The 22,738-nt window shown below is 43.0% G+C and overlaps 1 non-coding gene across 1 annotated transcript; it reads right to left on the bottom strand.

Moving 5' to 3' along the window:
- Positions 1 to 19,116: 19,116 nt before the first annotated feature.
- LOC126016755 (small Cajal body-specific RNA 2) lies at positions 19,117 to 19,521 on the bottom strand. The gene has a single exon (XR_007498494.1). It is a non-coding gene; the product is annotated as a small Cajal body-specific RNA 2 (non-coding RNA).
- Positions 19,522 to 22,738: the final 3,217 nt, after the last annotated feature.

The following is a 22,738-nucleotide window of genomic DNA, read 5'->3' on the forward strand; positions in this document are numbered from 1 at the left end:
ACCCAAAGTAGAGATCAGGCAAGATCTTCTGACCCTTAAGTTATATGATTTTCCTACTAAATTGTGCCTCCTTCTCCAGTCAGTGACGGTTGAGACCTTTTAGCTGCCTTCTATCGTTCTTGCTTTCTCTTACTTGCTTTTCCTTAAAACCCATGAGAAATAAATGAGAACACAGGTGCAAGTGTCACCTACAAACTGGCTTAGGACAAATGAACTCCACAAGCAGGAGGAACAGGCCTGGTACTCACAGATACAGCCCATTCTGATATTATTTGATTGCATTGGGCTGTGAAGGCACTTGACGAAATACAAGAATAAACTAAGGAAAACCCAATTATTTCCTGTGGCCCATGGAAAACACATTGGACCAGGAGGCAGCAAATTCAATTTTGTTCTGGACTAACGGCACCCAGGAGAAGGACCACAGGCCTAAATCTTCCTCGTTTGTAAAATTAAGATGCTGAACAAGATTAACCTTGAGACACACCTTTCACTTCCCAAATGGTCTGGTTTCATTTCCATGTCATGAACTCCCAAAACCCAGAGAATTCACGGGCACTGTCCAGATAGATGCTTCATAAGTCCAATGAGCCACTTAAGAGGTGGCTGGACAATTCATTTCCTTAAGGCCACAGAATCTGTCAGAAGGCAGGCTTAGGGCCCAGAGAGATAGTACAGCACTGTTTGCCTTGCAAGCAGCCAATCCGGGACCAAAGGTGGTTGGTTCGAATCCCAGTGTCCCATATGGTCCCCCCCGTGCCTGCCAGAGCTATTTCTGAGCAGACAGCCAGGAGTAACCCCTGAGCACTGCCGAGTGTGAACCAAAAACCAAAAAAAAAAAAAAGGCAGGCTTAGTTGCCACTTGCACTTCCCAGCTCACCAATTTTTTGCTAACCACTCTTCCCACTATCTTTCTCTTTTATGATTTAGGGGTCATGCCCAGCAGTGCTTGGGGATGCCCCAAACTGTTCAGGATAGCAGTCATTGTCAGGAATTAAATCTGGGGCTCTGGAATTAAAAAGCATGCCCTTGGCCCATGGACATTTGCCTTGCACATGGCTGACCTAGGATGGACCACAGGGTTTGATCCCCCAGCGCCCCATATAGTCCCTTAAGCCAGAGCAATTTCTGATCACAGAGCCATGAGTAACTCCTGAGCGTCACTGGGTGTGGCTCACAAACGAAATGAAAAGAAGAGAAATTTAATTTAAAAATAAAGAAGATGGCATTGAAGGCGAAGAATGAAGCGAGACCTAAGTTCCACGAACCTGGGGTAGGTGGAACTCTTCGGGGGTGCCCTGTTAAAACAAGAGCAATGGGAATGAAGATCCCAAAGGGAACAATTTCCAGAGAAACACTGACATATGCTGATAATGAGGACCCCACCTCCACCCCATACCAGGACACAAGCTTGGAAGCAGGCACAGAAACTACCCACATGGCCTGAATTTATCCAACTCCTCACCCGAGTCCTTTTCCACACTATAATGGAAGATCATTCTCAGTGGTTCCTTTCCTAAAACAAGATCCCTAGACCTCCCACATAGTCTGTGGTCCACATTTGCACAGACTCATGTCAACATCTGTAGAGAGTTGGAAGCTGGTCAGTACTTTGTCTTTTTGGCACTGTGGCATGAGGAGACCCACCTAGAAGTTGGAGAGAGAGCAAGGGGTTAAGGCTTGGTGTTCAGAGGCTCAGGCAATTGCCTTGCTCCATCATTCCAGGCTCCACTGAATGTCCACCAAGAACATCCAGGAGAAAGAACTTTCCAGATGTGAGCCCTGGGCACTGCCAGGGATGGCTCCAAATCAAACCCCAAACCAGACGTAACCAACCTAGACATACAGATTGACCATGTGTATGTCACAACTATCTCGGGAGAAATTCACAGGATTGTCAGCCATGAGAGCTTGTTCGGGTTGTGATGTGCACAGTTCAACCACAAGGGGTGCCACCCCTAGGTTAGGAACCTGTCACAAAAGGCCCTGAGGGTGGAACCACTGGTGACCTAGGCCAGGGCAGCTTTGGCAAGAACATGACCAATCACCCCTCTTTGCAAGCATTGTTAACATCTCTGTGAACCTGCACATTTAGCGAGCAGAACCAGCAGATTCAGGGGTGCTTGTTTTGCATGGTTCCCCCAACCAGCACCTCCAGAAATAGAATCCTCTCCCCCACCAAGCACCCGGGAAGTGATCCAATCTAACGCCCCCTCCCCAAAATTAGCATCTTCTCTACATTTGTTTCTCCTAAAAGCCAGAGTCCAGGGTGATGTCTGTGGAATGTGTGTGTGTCACCACTTTGAGCTCTCTGAAAGCCTGGAACTAACCTGCTGCTCAGCACAGCCCATGGCATCAGGGAATCAGGGATTGAATTTGGGATTTATATCACACACACACACACACACACACACACACACAGCAGAAGATGAAACTTGCCAGGCCAGCCCTTTTGCCCCTGTATCATCTGGCCTCTGGCTTTGCACCACATAGTCTAATGTTGTTCCTTTCTCGAAAGACCAGCCTGTCCCCTGCTTCCCCCACATCTTCTGCAGTGTGTCCTCTCAGTCTACCTTTACAAACATAAGCCTAGTCTAAGATACAGATAAAAAGAGGAAATTTTCTACTTCTCACCTTCCCTGTTTGCCTTTGAGCTCTTGGGTCAGACGACATAAAAAAACAAGTGGTTCAAGTATTGACCCAGCAAGACAGTAGGCAAAGAGGCAGGAAGTGCCTGGTCCGAGCCCAGTGTCCATACAGACCAAGTATCAGGTCTTCCTCCTGTAGACTGTGCCCCGGAGGGGGCCCCAACACAGATCAGGGACACAGGAAGGACTTAACGAACACTGGCTCTGGATGTGAGAAAAGCAATCCCAGGAGAAGAGCGTGAAGTAACAGCTACCAAGTGATCAGCAGTGCACCCTGGGTATGTCTCCAAAGATGAGGAAGACCCTACTATGAAGAATTAGACCCGAATTTTACTGCAATATTCCCTCTAGCAGCTGTGATCTGGTAACAGAGCCAGAGAGAAAGTACAGGGACTTCTTGCATGCAGCTGACTCCAGTTTGAATCCCCAGCACCAAATAAAGTGCCCCCACCACATATAATTAACCCCCCTCCCCAGGAGTGAGCCCTGAACACAGAACCAGGAGAAAGCCTGAGCACAGCTGGGTTGTGGGCCAACTATCCCCAACTACACACACACACACACACACACACACACACACACACACACACACACACACACACACACACGTCAGTGTATGACTGGATAAGGAGTGATGTCAACACACACACTACAATATCCTTCAGCTATTTTAAAAATGATATCTTGCGGGGCCGGGCGGTGGCGCTAAAGGTAAGGTGCCTGCCTTACCTGCGCAAGCCTTGGACGGACCGCGGTTCGATCCCCCGGTGTCCCATATGGTCCCCCAAGCCAGGAGCAACTTCTGAGCACATAGCCAAGAGTAACCCCTGAGCGTTACCGGGTGTGGCCCAAAAAACCAAAAAAAAAAAAAAAAAAAAAAGATATCTTGCCATATATGTAAAATTGAACTCGGGTAATCTTTTAAAGTAAAAATAAGTAGAACGAGGGGCCCAGAGAGATAGCACAGCGGCATTTGCCTTGCAAGCAGCCAATCCAGGACCAAAGGTGGTTGGTTCGAATCCCGGTGTCCCATATAGTCCCCCATGCCTGCCAGGAGCTATTTTTGAGCAGACAGCCAGGAGTAACCCCTGAGCACTGCTGGGTGTGGCCCAAAAACTAAAAAACAAAAACAAACAAAAAAAATATATAGGGGAGAAATAATGGAAGGACTGATATTACAACCACCTGTGTGTGTACATACATATAACATAAGGAGAGAGAGAGAAAGAGAATGAGTTGAGTTAAAGTTTCTCTCGGCAAAAACTTCACAATTATTGGCTTTACATGATGGATTATATGGATTCATTCATTTTAGTCTTTATTTTTTTGGGGGGGGTCACAACCAGCAGCACTCAGAGGTTACGGCTCCTGGCTCTACGCTCAGAAGTTGCTCCTGGCAGGCTTAGGGGACCATAAGAGGTGCTGGGTCTCAAACCAATGTCCTTCTATATGCAAGGCAAACGCCCTACACCTCCATGCTACCTCTCCAGCCCTGATTTTACTCTTTACATTTTCTGTTTATTTTTCAACTACTTCAAATTGACACAAACTCAAACATCCACAAAGATCCCCAAACCTGAGCCCATAAAGGGTGAAGCTGGGGCTGAAGTGGTGGTGCAGCAATAGGGCATTGCCTTCCATGCCTTGTATGCGGACTATCCAGAACAGACCTGGTTCAATCCCCACCATCCCACATGGGCCCCCAAACAGGAGCGGTTTCTCAGCGCATAACCAGGAGTAACCCCTGAGTGTCACCAGGTGTGGCAAAACCAAAAAAAAAAAAAAAAAAAAAAAAAAGTGAAGCTATCAACCAATAAAACATTATGAGAGGGATAGACAGTTGTTAGAGTGGGTTAGACATTGGCCTTGCATGTAGTTTGATCCCTGGCATCCTCTGGCCTGTGAGTCCTACCAGGAAGGATCCCTGAGCACAGACATGAGAATAAGCCCTGAGCACAGCCGCATGTGGCGGTTTCTTCTGAACCTGCTACTAGTCATCAATACCAGGACCATGGGAAGAGCTAGTTAAATACATCCCCTGTTTGTTTTCTCTTTTTAGTCCATCTGCAGAATTGCTACATTAGCTAGTTAAGAAAACTCACTGTGGGCCCGGAGAGATAGCACAGCGGTGTTTGCTTTGCAAGCAGCCGATCCAGGACCAAAGGTGGTTGGTTCGAATCCCAGTGTCCCATATGGTACCCCGTGCCTGCTAGGAGCTATTTCTGAGCAGACACCCAGGAGTAACCCCTGAGCACCGCTGGGTGTGGCTCAAAAACCAAAAAAAAAAAAAAAAGAAAACTCACTGAGCATTTATTTACTTACTGTGTTGGAAGGTCTGTCTACAAGCCAACCCAAGGAGGCAAGGAATAATAACGATATACAATCAAGGTTTTACACCCCAAAGAAGTCAGACTCTGGGCCAGAGAGATAACATGGAGGTAAGGCGTTGCCTTTCATGCAGAAGGTCATTGGTTCGAATCCCGGCATCCCATATGGTCCCCTGTGCTTGCCAAGGAGGTTTCTGAGCATAGAGCCAGGAGGAGTAACCCCTGAGCGCTGCCGGGTGTGACCAAAAAAAAAAAGTCAGACTCTGGCTTACTATCCGCTTGGCCTCCTATAAGGATGGGGCATCTACATGAGTTCCTCCACGTGCCAAGTGAAACCAGAAGCAAGTATACCTTTGCCAGCTACCTGGCGAATTCTGGGGCACCACAGAGTATCAGGCAGGAGGGCAGGGAAGGTTTCCGGGTAATTTTTAGTATCCAAGAGCGCAGTCCCAAATTCTTCCTTCTGGGACGCAGAACCTTCTGGATGCACTTCCTATCCATCCCAGAGACTCCATCGCCACAGGGGGGCGGGCCATGTGCTTTCCTGCGTTCTGGATCTATTTGGTCACAGGCTGTGACAGTAACTTGATGGCAGAGAAGCAACACTAGGAGCTGAGACACAGCCAGACTCAAAAGAGGGGCAAGTCCAGTGTCGGGACACGGCGCAGCAGATCACGGGTGGGAGTGGACACTGAGAGGTGACCATCAGGGTCTGTCCTCCTCTTATGGGAAGGATGCTCAGGGACTGTCACTGGGCTGCAGTAAGCAGTGCTGTACCGGGTTGGTCCCGCCATTCTCTTGTTCCACTAGTCCCCCTTCCCCTCTCTCTCTTCTATCAGCACCAGGACACCTCAGACCACTCACAGTTTTAATTTGCTCATCATCTTTGTCCTGAACCCCTGAGGAGGACATCAGCAAAGTCAGGTGTGGAAGTCATGCAGGTTCCAGGTTTGATCCTTCTCCCATGGGCCAGAAAGGCTGGAAGATGCTGGAAAGGAACCTCAGACCAAAACAACAGAAACTGGGTTAGGGAAGGGCTGCCAGGTTCTGGTCTATTTTCCCAGCTCCCAGCTCTGGCCTCACCATCCCCTGACCCTGGAGTACAGGAAAAACGTCCATTTATGATTGATCAATTGCCTGAAGTTGGAGGGATCTGCGGTGAGCTGGCATGAGTCAGGGACTGAGAGAAAAGTCCAAGAGAGGGAAACGACTGAAGCACTCAGCAAAGCTCCAGTTCAAGGCCAGACTGTGCACGCTCCTGCCCATCCACACAGCGACAGGCCACCAGAAAACGCGCATCTCAGCCTCCCTCCAGCCTCACAAAGCGCCCCAACCCTTAGCAGGGACCTTCTTCCAAAAAACACTGTCATAAACACCGGAGTCCCTTTCAAAAAATCAAATACTCAGGTACAAAAGTGCTCAGAGGAGTTCCAGCGCCTCGCCTGGCCCTCTCCATCCCCCTGGTGCGCTGAGCTTTTCCACATCCAGCAGGCCCAGGCCTGACGGTGGAAAAAGTTCATTGACAACTTCATCTCCCTCGCACCCAGGGATCCAGGCAGCCTCAATCAGTCCTCAGTCCTTCCAGTGCGCGCACAATCTGGGGAGTAATTCGCAGCGAGGCTGGACTCACAAGGTCTCTCATCGGGTCCCATTTCCCTTCCGAGGAAAGCGACTAAACTGGCAGGAGATGAGGGCTGGGGATGGCAGAGAAGATACCGACCCCCTTTCTCCTTGGGGTTCAATCCAGTCCTAAAGTGTTCTCAGGACCCTGATGGCCCAGCAAGCAGCGTTTCGAGGTGGCGCGCCCCCTCCAACCTCTTAAGACTCTTTTAAGACCCTCTTTTAAGAGTTACAGATGCCAAGACCCTCCTGAATAATGGGGGGAATTTAGGGGGTTGGCGCAAGGAGATCAAGGTGGAGGGGTGAAGCGAGGCGACGGAGAGCCTCATCCCAGAAGGAATGATGATGAAGATCACGATGATGATGTGCGGGACGCCGAGCGAGGGATCTGGAAGTTTCTACCCCCAGCATCTGCGCTTTCCCAACCCACCACCTCTCGCAAGCAGCGATCAGGCGTTTCCACCGCAGCCTGGCCGACTCGGAGGGCAGCTCGGAGGGGATCCGGGAGGAGGCGGCCCCCGCCTGGTCACCCGCCCGCCCGCCCGGCCTCCGTCCCGCACTCACCAGCAGCACCGAGCCCCGCACCACCTCCGACACGCTCTGCCGCAGCTCGGCCGCCGTGCCCGGCTTGCTCAGCGCCCGCGTGAACTTGCGAGTCTCCGCCGAGCCGGGGAGCTGAGGCGGCGGCTGCGACATCCTCGCCACCGCCGCGCCCGGCCCCGCGCTCCGGCCCCGCCGCGTCGCCAGGTGCGCCCGGAGCGCGCGGCTAGCTCGGTCCCCGGGCCCCCCCAAGCCGCGGCTCCGGGGTCCCGCACTCGGTTCAGGCCCGGGCACACCCCGCTGCTCGGCGTCCTGGCGCCCCTGCGCTCCGTGCCCCGCGGCCCGATCGTGGTGCGCGCGGCTGGCCCATGCCACCGGGCTCCCTCCGAGGAGCCTCCTTCGGGGCGGGGTGTCCTGGGCGGCGCGGGGCGGAGGCAGAGGCGGGCCCTGGAGCTCCTCCGGGGCTGGACTTTGCTTGGGACCCAGACGCACACGCAGACACCCCGCGAGGGAGCGAGCGTTCGGGGGCCTCCTCCGGACGCGCGTCCAAAAGCGCACATGGAGAGGGACGCGCGCGCGCCTTTACGCGCAGCTTGGGGAGCGCCCCGACTAGGGCTGAAGCCCCGCAGGGGACCCCGCCCGGGTTCCTGGCACCCTGAGAACCCCGAGTCGCCTACCAGATCGCGGCCTGGCTCGGGGGCTGCGCCGACGTCCCAGCCCTGAGTTTCTGGAGTGACGTTCCAGGAGCGCGCCCAGGGACACTGGAGGACGGATGGTCACCATCGCCATCGCCCCGTCTGGCTCGGGGAAGTCTCGGGGATCCCTCCCCGGGCTGCAGGAAAGTGAGCTGCGGCGTCAACTCGGTCCTTAGCACCCCCTCGGGCTAGAGCACCCCCGCGCAGTTTAAAAAGCGGGTGCCAAATTAGGACTTAACAGGGTATTTTTCTTTTTTTTTTTTTTTTCTCTTTTTTTTTTTTTTTTTGGTGTTTGGGCCACACCCGGCGGTGCTCAGGGGTTACTCCTGGCTGTCTGCTCAGAAATAGCTCCTGGCAGGCACGGGGGACCCTATGGGACACCGGGATTCGAACCAACCACCTTTGGTCCTGGATCGGCTGCTTGCAAGGCAAACGCCGCTGTGCTATCTCTCCGGGCCCCATAATTTTTGTTTTTACTTTAATCTGGCCCTCCAACAGTCTGAAGGACAGTGAACTGGGCCCCTGTTTAAAAAATTTGAGGACACCTGATAGAGGAAGCAGTAAAGAGGACAGCTGTGGGCTGTGGCCTGCAGGGTGAGGCCTGACTTCCCCTGTTATCTCTGCAGAGACTACATCTTTGAAAATAGCGGCAGAAGGGGCCGGAGAGAGAGCATGGAGGCAGAGCCTTACATCCAGAAGGACAGTGGTTCGAATCCCGGCATCCCATATGGTCCCCCGGGCCTGCCAGGGCAATTTCTGAGTGCAGAACCAGAAGTAACCCCTGAGCACTGCCGGGTGTGTGACCCTCACCCAAAAAAAAGTAAATAAATATAGAGGCCAGAGAGATAGCACAGCGGTAGGGCCTTCGCCTTGCACGTGGCCAGCCCAGGACATGGGCACAGAGCCAGGAGTAACCCTTGAGCACCACCGGGTATGACCCAAAAACCAAAAAAATAAAATAATATAAAAACATCTATAATATTCACACTCGTTTCCCTTTCAAAGTTGAATCACTAATTGAACATACTTTTTCAGCGCTGTTGCATTACAATTCACTACTAGAAAAACAAAGACTATAATAATACAACCGAAAGTTTCTGACCAGCTAATGCTAAATAGACCTTGGGGTTTTTTTGTTGTTTTTTTTTGTTTGTTTGTTTGTTTGTTTTTGGTTTTTGGGCCACACCCGGCATTTCTCAGGGGTTGCTCCTGGCTGTCTGCTCAGAAATAGCTCCTGGCAGGCACAGGGGACCATATGGGACACCGGGATTCGAACCAACCACCTTTGGTCCTGGATCGGCTGCTTGCAAGGCAAACGCCACTGTGCTATCTCTCCGGGCCCAGATCTTGGGTTTTTCATTGTCGGAGAATAAAGTAGCATTCACTGTCTTTGGGACCAGGAGTTCGGCCACACCCAGCTTACATTCCAGCCAGTGCTTGGGGGAACCATATCAGGTATCAGTGATAGAACACAGGCCAGCTGCATGCAAAGCAGAGCCTTACTGTGTCACTGTACTCTCTCTAGCCCTTTTTGTTTCTTTATTATTCTTGGATGGTTTTGGTTTTGTTTTGGGGCCACACCCAGCTTACTCCCAGCTCAGAGCTCAGGGATCATTCTTGGTGGGGCTCAGAGGATCCTGTGATGTGTCAGGGATTAACTCCAGGCCAGCCCTGTGCAAGGCAAGTACCCTATCCACTGTATTATCTCTCCAGCTCCACTAAACAGTTTGCTTTTTTTTTTTTTCTTTTTCGTTATTTGGGCCACACCAGCAGTGATCAGGGATTGCTCCTGGCTCTGAGCTCAGAAATTGCTCCTGGCAGGCTCTGGGGATCATATGGGATGCTGGAAACAGAACTCAGGTCCATCCTGGGTTGGCTGCACGCAAGGTAAATACCCTATCACTTTGTTATTAGTCCGGCCCCTAAATGTTTCATATGATATTTTTTACAGTCATCAGCTAATTTTCTACAATTTTTTCTTAAAAGTTCCACTAAAGAACTAGAGAGATAGTACATGGATTAAGGGACATGCCTTGCACATAGTCGGTTCCAGTAAGACACCCCAGTACTGCATGTGGTTCCCCAAGCCCTGCCAGGAATGACCCCTGATCAAAGAGCCAGAAATAACCTCTGAGCACTGCTGACATGGTTCAAAGCCCCCTCAAAATACATTCACTGAAACTGAAGCAATAGTACAGCAGGGATGGCAGTTGTCTTGCACACAGCCGATCCAGGCTCTATACCCGACATCCCAAGTAGTCTCCAGACAACACCAGAAATGATTCCAGAATAAGGAATCAGAAGTAATCCCTGGCACCGAAGTGAGAGCACAGTGGGTAGGGCTTTTGTTTTGCATGTCGTTGACACAGTACCAACACAGATTCAAAATCCCCAACACCGCATATGGTTCCCTGAACCTGCCAGAAGAGATTTCTTTTTTTGTTTGTTTTGTTTTTTTTTGGGGGGGGGGGCTATTCCTGGTAATGCTCAGGGGTACTCCAGCTTTCAGAAATCACTCCTGACTCCAGCAGGGTAGAGTGATTCAGGTGGGCTTTTACATATCAAAGGAAGAGGTTTTCAGGGAAATGGAAGGTGGGGGATTGCCTTTGTTTTAGGTTAATAGCTGGGTGTCAGCTTACAGAGCCTCATGCCTGGGAGGACTACATTGTCTGGTCAGCACCACTAAACAATGTGTGAGATCTAGGGCTGTTAATAGATTCTAGGGGGTGACTATCAATGTATCTTTAAGGGATAATGACTCCTTTCTGTAAAAACTGTTGGACTGGGACTCGTCCCCCTCCGTAAGGGACTACTGGCCTATTAGAAAAAGGCTTGATACACAGAATCAGCAAAATGCAACTTGCTCCGCCTTTCTCTCTTTCCTTCTCTCAAACCCAGGAGCTACAGGCCTCTACCACTAACCCTACTCTAGGTGGTGAGCTCTCTCTCTCTCTCTCTTGCTTTTTCAAAAAAAAGAAGAAAGAAAGAAAGAAAGAAAGAAAGAAAGAAAGAAAGAAAGAAAGAAAGAAAGAGAGAGAAGAGAAGAAAGAAGAGAGAAGAGAGAGAGAGAGAGAGAGAGAGAGAGAGAGAGAAAGAAAGAAAGAAAGAAAGAAAGAAAGAAAGAAAGAAAGAAAGAAAGAAAGAAAGAAAGAAAGAAAGAAAGAAAGAAAGAAAGAAAGAAAGAAAGAAAGAAAGAAGGAAAGAAAGAGAGAGAGAGAAAGAGAGAAAGAAAAGAAGGAAGGAAGGAGAGAGAGAAAGAAAAAAGAAAGAGAGAGAGCGAAGGAAGGAAGGAAGGAAGAAAGAGAGAGAGGAAGAAAGAAAGAAAGAAAGAGAAAGAAGAAAGAAAGAAAGAAAGAAAGAAAGAAAGAAAGAAAGAAAGAAAGAAAGAAAGAAAGAAAGAAAGAAAGAAAGGAAGGAAGGAAGGAAGGAAGGAAGGAAGGAAGGAAGAAGGAAGGAAGGAGAAAGAAAGAAGAAAGAGAGAGAAGGAAGGAAGGAAGATGGAAGGAAGAGAGAAAGAAAGAGAAAGAAAGAAAGGAGAGAGAAGAAAGAAAGAGAGAGAAAGAAAGAGAGAGAAAGAAAGAAAAATAAATAAATAAATAAATAAATAAATAAATAAATAAATAAATAAATAAATAAATAAATAAATAAATTGTTTTTCCAGGGCCCTGTATATAGTTGCATGAGGAAACCTATGACAGGAGGAATTTCTGAGCGCATAGCCATGATTTGCGCCTGAGCCTCATTGGGAATTAGCAAAAAAAAAAAAAAAAAAAGAAAAAGAAAAAAAGAAAAGAAAAGTTGGTCCAGCGTGGCGCCTGCGCAGAAGGCCTCCCTGCTCCCCACAGGACTCTGCGCCTGGTCCCCCGGTGGCCCTAGGGCAGCCCGAGGCCCGTTGGCGGCTCTTGCGGTGCCAGTGCGGCTTCCTTCCCTCAGCACCGGCCCTTGGGTTCCTCGTTCAGTGCCCGACGCCCTAAGGAGTGTGCGCTACCCTTGGGCGGAGGCGCTCCATTAGGAGGATTGGACTGGCTGTTGGAGAGAACCGAGGAGGCGCCTTTCTGCGGTTGTTCTGTGGCACCTTTAGGGAGCAGCGCTTGTGTCCTGAGCTAGGCCGAGCTGCGGGCCTTAGCGGGGTTTAAAAAAATAATTTTTTTTTCCAGATGCAGGAGTGTTGGTGCAAGCAGTCTTGCCTTTGCAATGCGTACATACGCTAACATAGGACAGACTGTGGTTCAATCCCCAGCATCCTATATGGTAGTCCAAGCCAGGAGCGATTTCTGAGTGCATAGCCAAGCGTAACTCCTGAGCCACACCGGGTGTCACTCCCAGCAAAATATTAAATATATAAAGTAAAACAAATCTCTGTCTGGTAAGATAAAAATTAGAGAGGAGGAAAAGGTTGATAGCTTTATGCATTAGAGAACATGCTTCCCATGTAAAATCCCAGGTTTAATTTTATGGTTGGAGCTCTGTGTTCTGATAAAAAAAAAATACTCCAGAATATTGCTAGGTTTGAATCAAATCAAACACCCATCAAAATGAAAAATTACCTAGTATTAAAAATATCAAATTGAGGGTCTGGAGAGTTAACACAGAGGCAGGGCATTTTCTTTGCACAAGACTGAACGGGAATGGACCCGAGTTCCTTTCCTGGCTTCCATAAGTTCCACTAAACCTGCCAGGAGCAATTGTTTTTTTCATTTTTTTTTTGACACAGCGGTGATTTCCAGGGTTACTCCTGGCTATGCTCTCAGAAATTGCTCCTGGCTTGGGGACCATATATATTCCAGGGCATTGACCCGAGGTTGGCCTAAGTTAGTGCATGCAAGGTCAAGTCACTACCACTTGCACAACCACCCTGGCCCCATCGTGAGACCTCCTTGGTTGCAAAGGTGGTCAATGAGGACAAGCAAAGGCATGACAGGTACCTCCTTAGCCTCTTGTATTGAAATGTAAATAAACCTGAGAATTTTCAATGGGGCCCATAGATCTTCTGAGTAGTGATTGGGAGATTCCCTCAAGATTCCTTCAAGAAGTATCTAAATATTCCATTAATATTTATTTTCTTAAGATAAATTTTATGTATTTTTACATTTTATCATAAATCAACAATTTTTCAGATTCCTTTAAGCATTCTAAAATTGAAACTGATTTCTATTATGTAAAATTATTAACAGACATGATATACAGACTTAATACTTATCCTTTTTATTGAGCAAGAAGTAGAACTGTCCTTTATCTAATAAATTATTACATAAAATCAGAGACCTAAAAATTATAACTTGAATTGTAACATGATTTGCAGGTGATGTATAGGAACCAAAACATGAAAAATATTAATTGAATATAAAGTCTGAAAATTATTTTTAGTAAATATGTGACTTTGATCCTTCATATATTTGTATTCTATCTTTGTAAGACTCCAAATTTAGAGCAGACCAAGAACTCATGTTTTAGACTCCTTTCATTATGTATCTAAATTTGTTGTTGAATACAGTTAATATCAATCTAAAAACAAATTGTATCATTAAAAATTAGTATCCCTGGGCCGGGAAGGTGGCGCTAGAGGTAAGGTGTCTGCCTTGCAAGCGCTAGCATAGGACGGACCACGGTTCGATCCCCCGGTGTCCCATATGGTCCCCCAAGCCAGGGGCGATTTCTGAGCACATAGCCAGGAGTAACCCCTGAGCTTCAAACGGGTGTGGCCCAAAAACCAAAAAAAAAAAAAAAAATTAGTATCCAGGTGCTGGTGCTGTGGTCATGTGGTACGGTGTTTGCCTGATAGGCACTAACCTTGGATGGACCATGGTTTCATTCCTATTGTCCCATATGGTCCCCAAGCGAGGAGCAATTTCTTTTATTAATTTTTGTGGCCACACCCTGTGACCCTCAGGCTTTACACCTCACTCTCTACTCAGAAATACTCCTGGCTTGGGGGACCATATGGGACACTGGGATTAGGATCATAGTCTGTTCCAAGCTAGCCTGAGGCAAGGCTAATGCCTTATCACTTGCACCACAGCTCCGGCCCCAAGCCAGGAGCAATTTCTGAGCACAGACACAGGAGTAACCCCTGAGTGTCACTAGGTATGGACAAAACAAAACAAAACAAAACAAAAAACAAAAGAAATGTTTAGTGGCCACAGTGGTGGTGCAAATATTAGAGAGTTCTCTTTGCATGTGTGAACTTAAGATGAATCATGGTTCAATCCCTAGGTGTACCATATGATCCCTAAGCTCTGAATGGTTTTGAGTGCATAGTCAGGAGTTAGACCTGAGCATCACTGGATATGGCCCAAAAAGCAAAAAAAAGAAAAAAAAAATTCCATGTGCTGATGCAAGCAGTATTGTGTTTGCATTGCAAATGCTAACTTATGACAAACAGTGGTTTGCTCTCCCAGCATCCCATATAGTTCTCCAAGCCAGGGGATATTTCTGAAGCGCATAAACAGGAGTAACTCCTGAGCATCAGTGAGTGTAGCCCCCCAGCAAAATAATAAATAAAATAAAATAAAATTCAATCTGAAAATATACAAATTAGTGAAATTAGCTTTATGCTATGAAGAACATGTTTCACAAGGTAAAACTCCACGTTCAATTTCTTGAATTCTGTGTTCAGATAAAGGATTACTCCAGAGTATTGCTAGGTTTGACTCAAATCAAAAACCATCAAGACAAAAAATAAATGACTTTAAAATAGCAAATTGAGGGCTGGAGAGTTAGCACAGCAGCAGGGCATATTCTTTACATAGGCAGTGTGGGGATGTACCCAGTTCCCTTTCCCGGCATCCCATATGTTATACCGAACTTGACAGGAGCAATTTTATTTTTATTTTTCTTCGTTTTAAGCCACAACCGGTAACATTCAGGAGTTATTCCTAGCACTGCGCTTAGAAATTGCTCATGGCTTGGGGCACCATATAGCACACCAGGTATTGAACCACAGTCTGTTCTAGTTTTGCGCTTTCAAGAAAAAGGCCTACTGTTTGTGCCATCACTCTGTCCCCATCATGAGGCCCCATTGCATTGTAAGGGTGGTTAATGGGGACAAGCTAAGGCATGACAGTACCTCCTTATCTTCTTGTATTGAAATGTAGATAAACTGACCAAGATTTGTTAATGGGCCGATAGTACTTCTGAGTAGTGATTGACAGATTCCCTCAAGAATAATGCAAGCAACATCTAAAGAATCCATTAATTTTTATTTTATTAAAATATATTTTAAGTATTTAAGTATTTTTTATTTTTAATATAAATCAACAATTTTTCAGATTCCTTAAAGAATTCTAAATTAGAAACTAAATTTTATTATATAAAATCAAGAAACCACATCATATAAGATCTTAATACTTATGTCTTTCTATAGAGCAAGAAGTAAAAGTGTCCTTCCTCATCTAATAAATTAATACAACAAATCATTGAATTATAATTTGAATTGTTACATGAACTTTAGGTGATAAATAGACACCCAAACATGAAACGTATTAATTGAATATAAAATCTGAAGCTTATTTGGTAGTAAGTATGTGATTTGCTCCTTCATATGTTTGCAATCTATTTTTCTAGACTCCAAATTTAGAGCACAACAAGAACTTAATGCTTTAGACTCTTTTAGTTGTATATGAAAACTGGTTGTTGAATACATGTGAACATGAATCTGAAAACAAATTGCAGTAGCCTAAAGCATATCATTTCTTGATTCCTGGAATCTCATATTGGGCCTCTAAACCACAAGCAATTTTCCCCCCTCTTTTTTGGTTTATGGGACACACGAGGTGACATTCACAATTTATTCCTGGCTATATGCTCAAAAATTCTCCTGGTTTGGGGGACCATGTTGGATACCAGGAGATTGAACCAATGTCTCTCTTAGCCCAGCTTGGGCAAGGCAGGCAGCTTATGCTTGCGTCACATCTCTGGACTGAAGCTAGGAAAAATTTTTGAGCCCATAGCCAGGAGAATCCCCTGACGTTACCAGATGTGGTAAAAAAAAAAAAAAAAAAAGTTTTCAGTAACAGGAGTGGTTGAGCATGCAGTAGAGAGTTTGCCTTGCATACAGGAACTTAGAATGCACTGTGCTTTGGTCCACTGGACTCCCATATGGTCCCCGAAACCAGCAGTTATTTCTGCATGCATAGCCAAGAGTAACACCTGAGTATCACCAAATGTGGCCGAAAACGCAAAACAACAACAACAACAACAACAAAAAACACCACATTTTCTTTCCATTGGCTGGAGCATTGGTGCAAGTTGTATTGTATACAGTTACATGCAAAAACATATTAAGATATAGACCACATTTCGACCCCTGGGCATCTTATATCATTCTCCAAGCCTTGAGCCATTGCTAAGTGATTAGCCACGATTTACCCCTGAGTGTCACTGGATATGATATAAAACGCATAAAAAAAGAAATAAAAATTTTCCAGTTTTAGGAATGTTGCTGTAAGTGGTATTATGACAAACTTACGACAGAACATGGTTCAATCTCCTGGCATCCTATAAAGTTCTCCAAGCCAGGAGCGATTTATGAGCACATAGCCAGGAGTAACTCCTGAGTGTCAGTGAGTGTAGCCCCCCCATCAAAATATTTAATAAAATAAAATTCAATCTGATACTATTCATATTAGAGAAGAGGAACAGGATGATAGTTTTATGCATTAAAGAACATGCTTTTCATGGTAAAACCCCAGGGTTAGTTTCTCAAATTGCATGGAGCTCTGTTTTCTGATAAAGGCTTCATCTAGAATATTGCTAGCTGTGACTCAAATAAAACACCCATCAAGACAAAAATTAAATATACCTAAAGATATCAAATTGAGTGTCTAGATATTTAGTTCAGTGACCAGGTATATTGCTTGCAGATGGCCAAACCAGGATGGATCTGGGTTTTTACCTTGCAGCCCATATGTACCCCTAGGCTGCAAGGTGCAATTTCTTTCTTCTCTTCTATTTTTTTATTTTTCTGTTTATTTCTGTGACAAAACAGTGTTGTTCAGGAGTTTTTCCTGGCTATGTGCTCCATAATTACTCATGACTTTGGGCTGGAGTGGTGGCACTAGAGGTACAGCATCAGCCCTTCAAACCACAGCCTAGAAATGACCAGGTTGTATTTTCAGCATCCCATATGGTCCCCCCCACGCAGCCATGAGTGATTTTTCAGCTCATAGCCATAAGTTATGCCTGAGCATCAAATGCGTGTGTCCCCAAATAACAAAAAAAAAAAATATTTGCTATGGCTTGAGGAAACATATGGGATGCCAGGAGATGGAACTGCATTCTATCCAAGGTTTGCATATCGAAGGAAAACAGCCTACCACCTGAAGCACTACTCTGGCCCATCATGAGGCCTCATTGCATTGCAATGGTGGTCAATGAGGACAAGCTAAGGCATGACAGGAACCTCCTTACCCTCTTGTATTAAAATATAGATACACATGTCCGAGAAATGTCAATCGGACCCATGGAACTTCTGAGAAGTGATTGGCAGAATACCTCAAGATTAATGCAAACAGTATCTAAATTTTCCATTAATATTTATTTTATTAACATATATTTTTTATATTTTTTACATTTTATCATAAGACAACATTTTTCAGATTTCTTTAAGCATTCTTATATAGATTCTAATTTTTATTATGTAAAAATATGAACATGCATCCTATAGAAACTTAACACTTATCTCTTTTTATTGGGCAAGAAGTAATGGTGTCCTCTATCCAATAAATTTTTACATCCAATTATAGACCTACTAAATAATAGTTTGAATTGTACCAAGATTTTCAGGTGACATATAGGAACCTAAACATGAAAAACTATTAATTAAATATGAAATCTGAAGCTTATTTTATAGTAAATATGTTACTTTGGTCCTTCATATATTTGTACTCTATCAATGTAGACTCCAAATTTAGAGCAAAACACTCTTATATTTAGAATTTTTTAGTTATATATGAAAATTGGTTGTAGAATACAGTGAATATGAAACTCAGTACAAATTTTGCCATTAAAAATATTCGAGGGGGGCTGGGAAGGTGGTGCTAGAGGTAAGGTATCTGCCTTGCAAGCGCTAGCATTGGACGAAACACGGTTTGATCCCCTGGCGTTCCATATGGTCCCCACAAGCCAGGGGCAATTTCTGAGCACATAGCAAGGATTAACCCCTGAGCATAATCAGGTGTGGGCAAAAAAAATATTGTCCAGTAGACAGTACTGTTGTATATGCTGTATGTAGTGCTTTTGACTTTCATACAAAAACCTAGGATGGACCTCGGTTAAATCCCCCGGCATCTCATGGATTCCCTCAGCCAGGACCGAGTTGTGATTGAATAGCTAGGAGTTATCTACACCTCAGCATCATTGAATGTGGCCCAAAAAGCTAAAAAAAAAAAAAAAAATAGTCTTTCCAGTGGTAGGAGCATTAGTAGAAGCAGCATTGCATTCTAGTTGCACAAGTTAACCTATGACAGACCCTGGTTTGATCCACTGGAATCCCATGTAGTGCTCCAACTGGAGCAATTTTTTAGCACATAGCCAGGTGTAACTCAAGCAGGATGTAAGCACAAACAAAATATTAAATAAATTAAATAAAGTTCAGTCTGATAATATATACAAATTAGTCAATGGAAAAGGATGATAGCTTTATGTATTAGAGAACATACTTTACATGGTAAAACCACAGGTTCAATTTTTTTTAATTACCTGAAGCTCTGTGTTCTCATAAAGCATTACTCTAGAATATTGCTAGGTTTAATGCACATCAAGCACCAATCAAGATGAAAGATTGTCTTAAAAATATTAAATTGAGGGGTTGGAGAGTTAGCACAGTAGCAGGGCATTTGCTTTGCACAAGGCTGAACCTGGAAGGACCTGGGTTTGTTTCCTGGCTTCCCATACGTTCTCCTGAGCTACCAGTATTTGTAGCTCTATGCTTAGAAATTGTTCATCGCTTGGGGAATCATATGGAACCCCAGGGGAATGAACCATGGAAAGTCCTAGGTTAGCGCGATCAAGCAGACTGCCTACCACTTGTTCCAATGCTCTGGTCCTATCATGAGGCCTCATTGCACTGCAAGGATGTCAATGTGGACAAAGGATAAAGCATGACAGGTACCTCTTTAGCTTCTTTCATTGAAATGTAGATACACTTGACTGAGAATTGTCAATGGGGCCCATGGACCTTCTGAGTAGTGTTTGGGAGATTCCCTCAAGATTAATGTAAGGGGTATCTAAATACTCTATTAATTTTTCTTTAATTAAAATATATTTTATGATTTTTTTATTCCAGGCTCTGATTAGAATCGGCTTTGATGAATCAGTGACCAGGGAGGTGAACCTCTCATCTTTGTTTTTCTGAACAATTCATCACATCCAAGCACCGAACCCCTGGGAACCGACTCTGAGCCTGAACCTACTAGTCCTCAGGTGATGCAATGGCTTTACTGCACAGGGTCCAAACGGGGGTGCTTTGCAGGAGGGAGGTTTTTCTCATCTAGGGTAGATCCCAGTGGTGCTGATGGTGGAGGTTCAACCTGATCAATGAAGATCAAGGTGTTGGTGGGGGTGGGGCGATAGGGTGGGCACACTCATGCTTTGCACACTCATGCTCATACTCACACTCTCATCGCCTTGCACACTCATGCTCATACTCACACTCTCATCACCATATTCAGGCTGCATCAGCCTCTATTTTATGTCTTTTTACTTTATTATAAATACATATTTTTCAGATACCTTAAAGCATTCTAAACTAGAACTAATTTTTGTTATGTAACATCATGAAAACACATCATATAAAATCTTAATACTTATCTCTGTTTACTGGGCAAGATGTAAAAGTGTCCCCCATCTAATAAATTATTACATCAAATATTAGACCTACTAAATTATAATTTGAATTTTAACATGAGTTTTAGGTGATATATAGGAACCAAAACATGAGAAGTATTAGTTGAATATAAAGTCTGAAGCTTACTTGGTGGCAAGTATGTGATTTTCCTCCTTCATATATTTGCACTCTATCCAAGAACTTATGCTTTAGAGTCTTTTAGTTGTATATAGAAACTGGTTGTTGTATACATGAACATGAATCTGAAAACTAATTGTTCCAATAAAAAGTAGTAATCTTTAGGCGGAGCAGTGGAGAAGCTGTAGGGCAGTTGCCTGGCACGCAGTAACCTAGGACATACCTTTTTTTAAATTCCTGGCTTTCCATATAGTCCCCCAAGCCAGGAGCAATTTCTTATTTTTGGGTTTCTGGGTCAAACAAGGTGTCAGTCAGAAGTTACTCCTGGCTCTGCACTTAAAAATTGCTTCTGGCTTGGCCGACCAAATTGTATTCCAGGGGATTGAACCACTGTCCTTCCTAGGCTATTGTGGTCAAGGCAGATGCCTTACTGCTTGTGCAATAGCTCTGGCACAAAGCAAGGAGTAATTGCTTAGCTCATAGTCAGGAGTAACTCCTGAGCTTTACCAGGTGTGTACAAAGAAAGAAAAGAAAAGTTTTCAGTGGCTGAAGTCGTAGAGCATGCAGTAGGGAGTTTGCCCTGCATACAGGAACATAAGATCACTGTGCTTTGATTCACTGGAGTACTATATGGTCACCCAAACTAGGGACGATTTCTGAGAGTATAGCATGGAGTGACCCCTGAACATAACCACTGAGGCACAGCAAACACACACAAAAAATCCCCTAACCTCAACACTGAGGCAAACACACACACACACACACACACACACACACACACACACACACACACACACACACACAAAATTGCATGGGTCGCAGCATTGGTAAGAGTGTTATGGCTTTAGAGTTGCAATACAATACAATAAAATAGAAAATAAATTAATGAAAAATATAAAATATATAATAATAAACTAAAAGAATGAGATAAAATAAAAAGATTAAATATTAAATAAAAAATAAAATGACAAATAAAATAAAATAATAAACTAAAATAAAAATGGAACATAAAAAATAATAAACTAAAATAGGAAAATAAATTAAAATGATGAAATAAAATAAAAGTAAATAATTAATAATTACATAAGATGAATAAAATATTATAAAATAAAATAAAATTTATATTTCAATAAAAATTATATAATATAAAAATAAATTATAAAGTACGTTAAATAATATAAAATAAAATAAAATAAAAATAAAATAATATGAATTACATAAAACAATAAACTAAAATAATAAACTAAAATAAAAATGACATAATAAAATAAAATAATGAACTAAAATAGTAAAATGAATTAAAATGAAGAAATAAAGTAAAAGTAAATAATAAAATAATTAAATAAGTTAAATAAAATAATATAATATAAAATAAAGATAATATAAAAATAATATTAAAATAAAATATAAGATCAAATAAAACAATAAGATAAAATAAAAAATAAAATAATATAAAATATTATAAAGTAAGATAAATAATATAAAATAATATAATATAAATAACATAAAATAATAAAATAAAATAATAAACTAAAAATGAAACAATAGAAAATAAAAAACTAAAATAGAAAAATAAATTGAAATGATGAAATAAAATAAAAGTAAATAATTAAATAAGATAAATAAAATAATATAAAATAAAATTAACATTTAAATAAAATATAATAAAAATAATATAATATAAAATATATTATAAAGTACGATAAATAATATAAAATTAACTAAAAAATAAAACAATATGAATAACATAAAATAATAAACTAAAATATAAACTAAAATAAAAAATGACATAATAAAATAAAATAATAAAATAAAATAGTAAAACAAATTAAAATGAAGAAATAAAGTAAAAGTAAATAATAAAATAATTAAATGAAATTAAATAATATAATATAAAATAAAGATAATATAAAATATTAAAATAAAATATAATATCAAATTAACAATAAAATAAAATTAAAAATGAAATGATATAAATATATTATAAAGTAAGATTAATAATATTAAATAAAATAATATAAATAACATAAAATAATAAATTAAAATAAAAATAAAATAATAAACTAAAATAAAATTGAATCAATAAAAAATAAAAAACTAAACTAGAAAAAAATTGAAATGATGAAATAAAATAAAAGTAAATAATAAAATAATTAAATAAGATAAATAAAATAATATAAAATAAAATTAATATTTAAATAAAATAAAATAAAAATAATATATAAAATATATATTATAAAGCACGATAATACAAAATACAATAAAAATAAAATAATATGAATAACAAAAAATAATAAACTAAAATAAAAAATGGAATAATAAACTAAAATAATAAACTAAAATATTAAAATAAATTAAAATGAAGAAATTGCTCCTGGCAGGCATGGGAGATCATATGGGACGTCAGGATTCGAACCAACCACATTAGGTCCTGGATTGGCTGGTTGCAAGGCAAACGCGGCTGTGCTATCTCTCCGGCCCCTACTTTTCTACGGCTGTGCTAACAATCACTGTCGCCTCTCACTGCAGCCTGAGTCTCCTACTGAATCTGCCCCTGTGGAACAAGAGCCACCCCCCCCCCCCCCAATTTTGCTCCTGCTCCCTGGATTCTGCCAATCACCTGTTACCTTCTGTCTCTGTGAGCTGGAAGTTCTGGGGCCCTCACACTGTAGAATCCACCATTAAGCACCTTTTAACCACCTCCTTAGTTTTGGTTTTTGGGCCACACCCGGTGACACGCCGGGGGTACTCCTAGCTAGGCACTCAGAAATCGCTTCTGACTTGGGAGATCCTAGGGGCACCAGGGAACCGAACCGCGGTCCATCCTAGGCTAGTGTGTGCAAGGCAGACTTACTGTCATACTGTCTTAGCGTCACAAAGTACGTGCTCTGGTCCATTCAGCTACCTCTGCCTAGGTCTAGGAATTTGCTTTCTAGATACAAATAC

Source organism: Suncus etruscus, chromosome 8, assembly GCF_024139225.1.
Source record: "Suncus etruscus isolate mSunEtr1 chromosome 8, mSunEtr1.pri.cur, whole genome shotgun sequence".
NCBI classification, from domain to species: Eukaryota; Metazoa; Chordata; class Mammalia; order Eulipotyphla; family Soricidae; genus Suncus; species Suncus etruscus.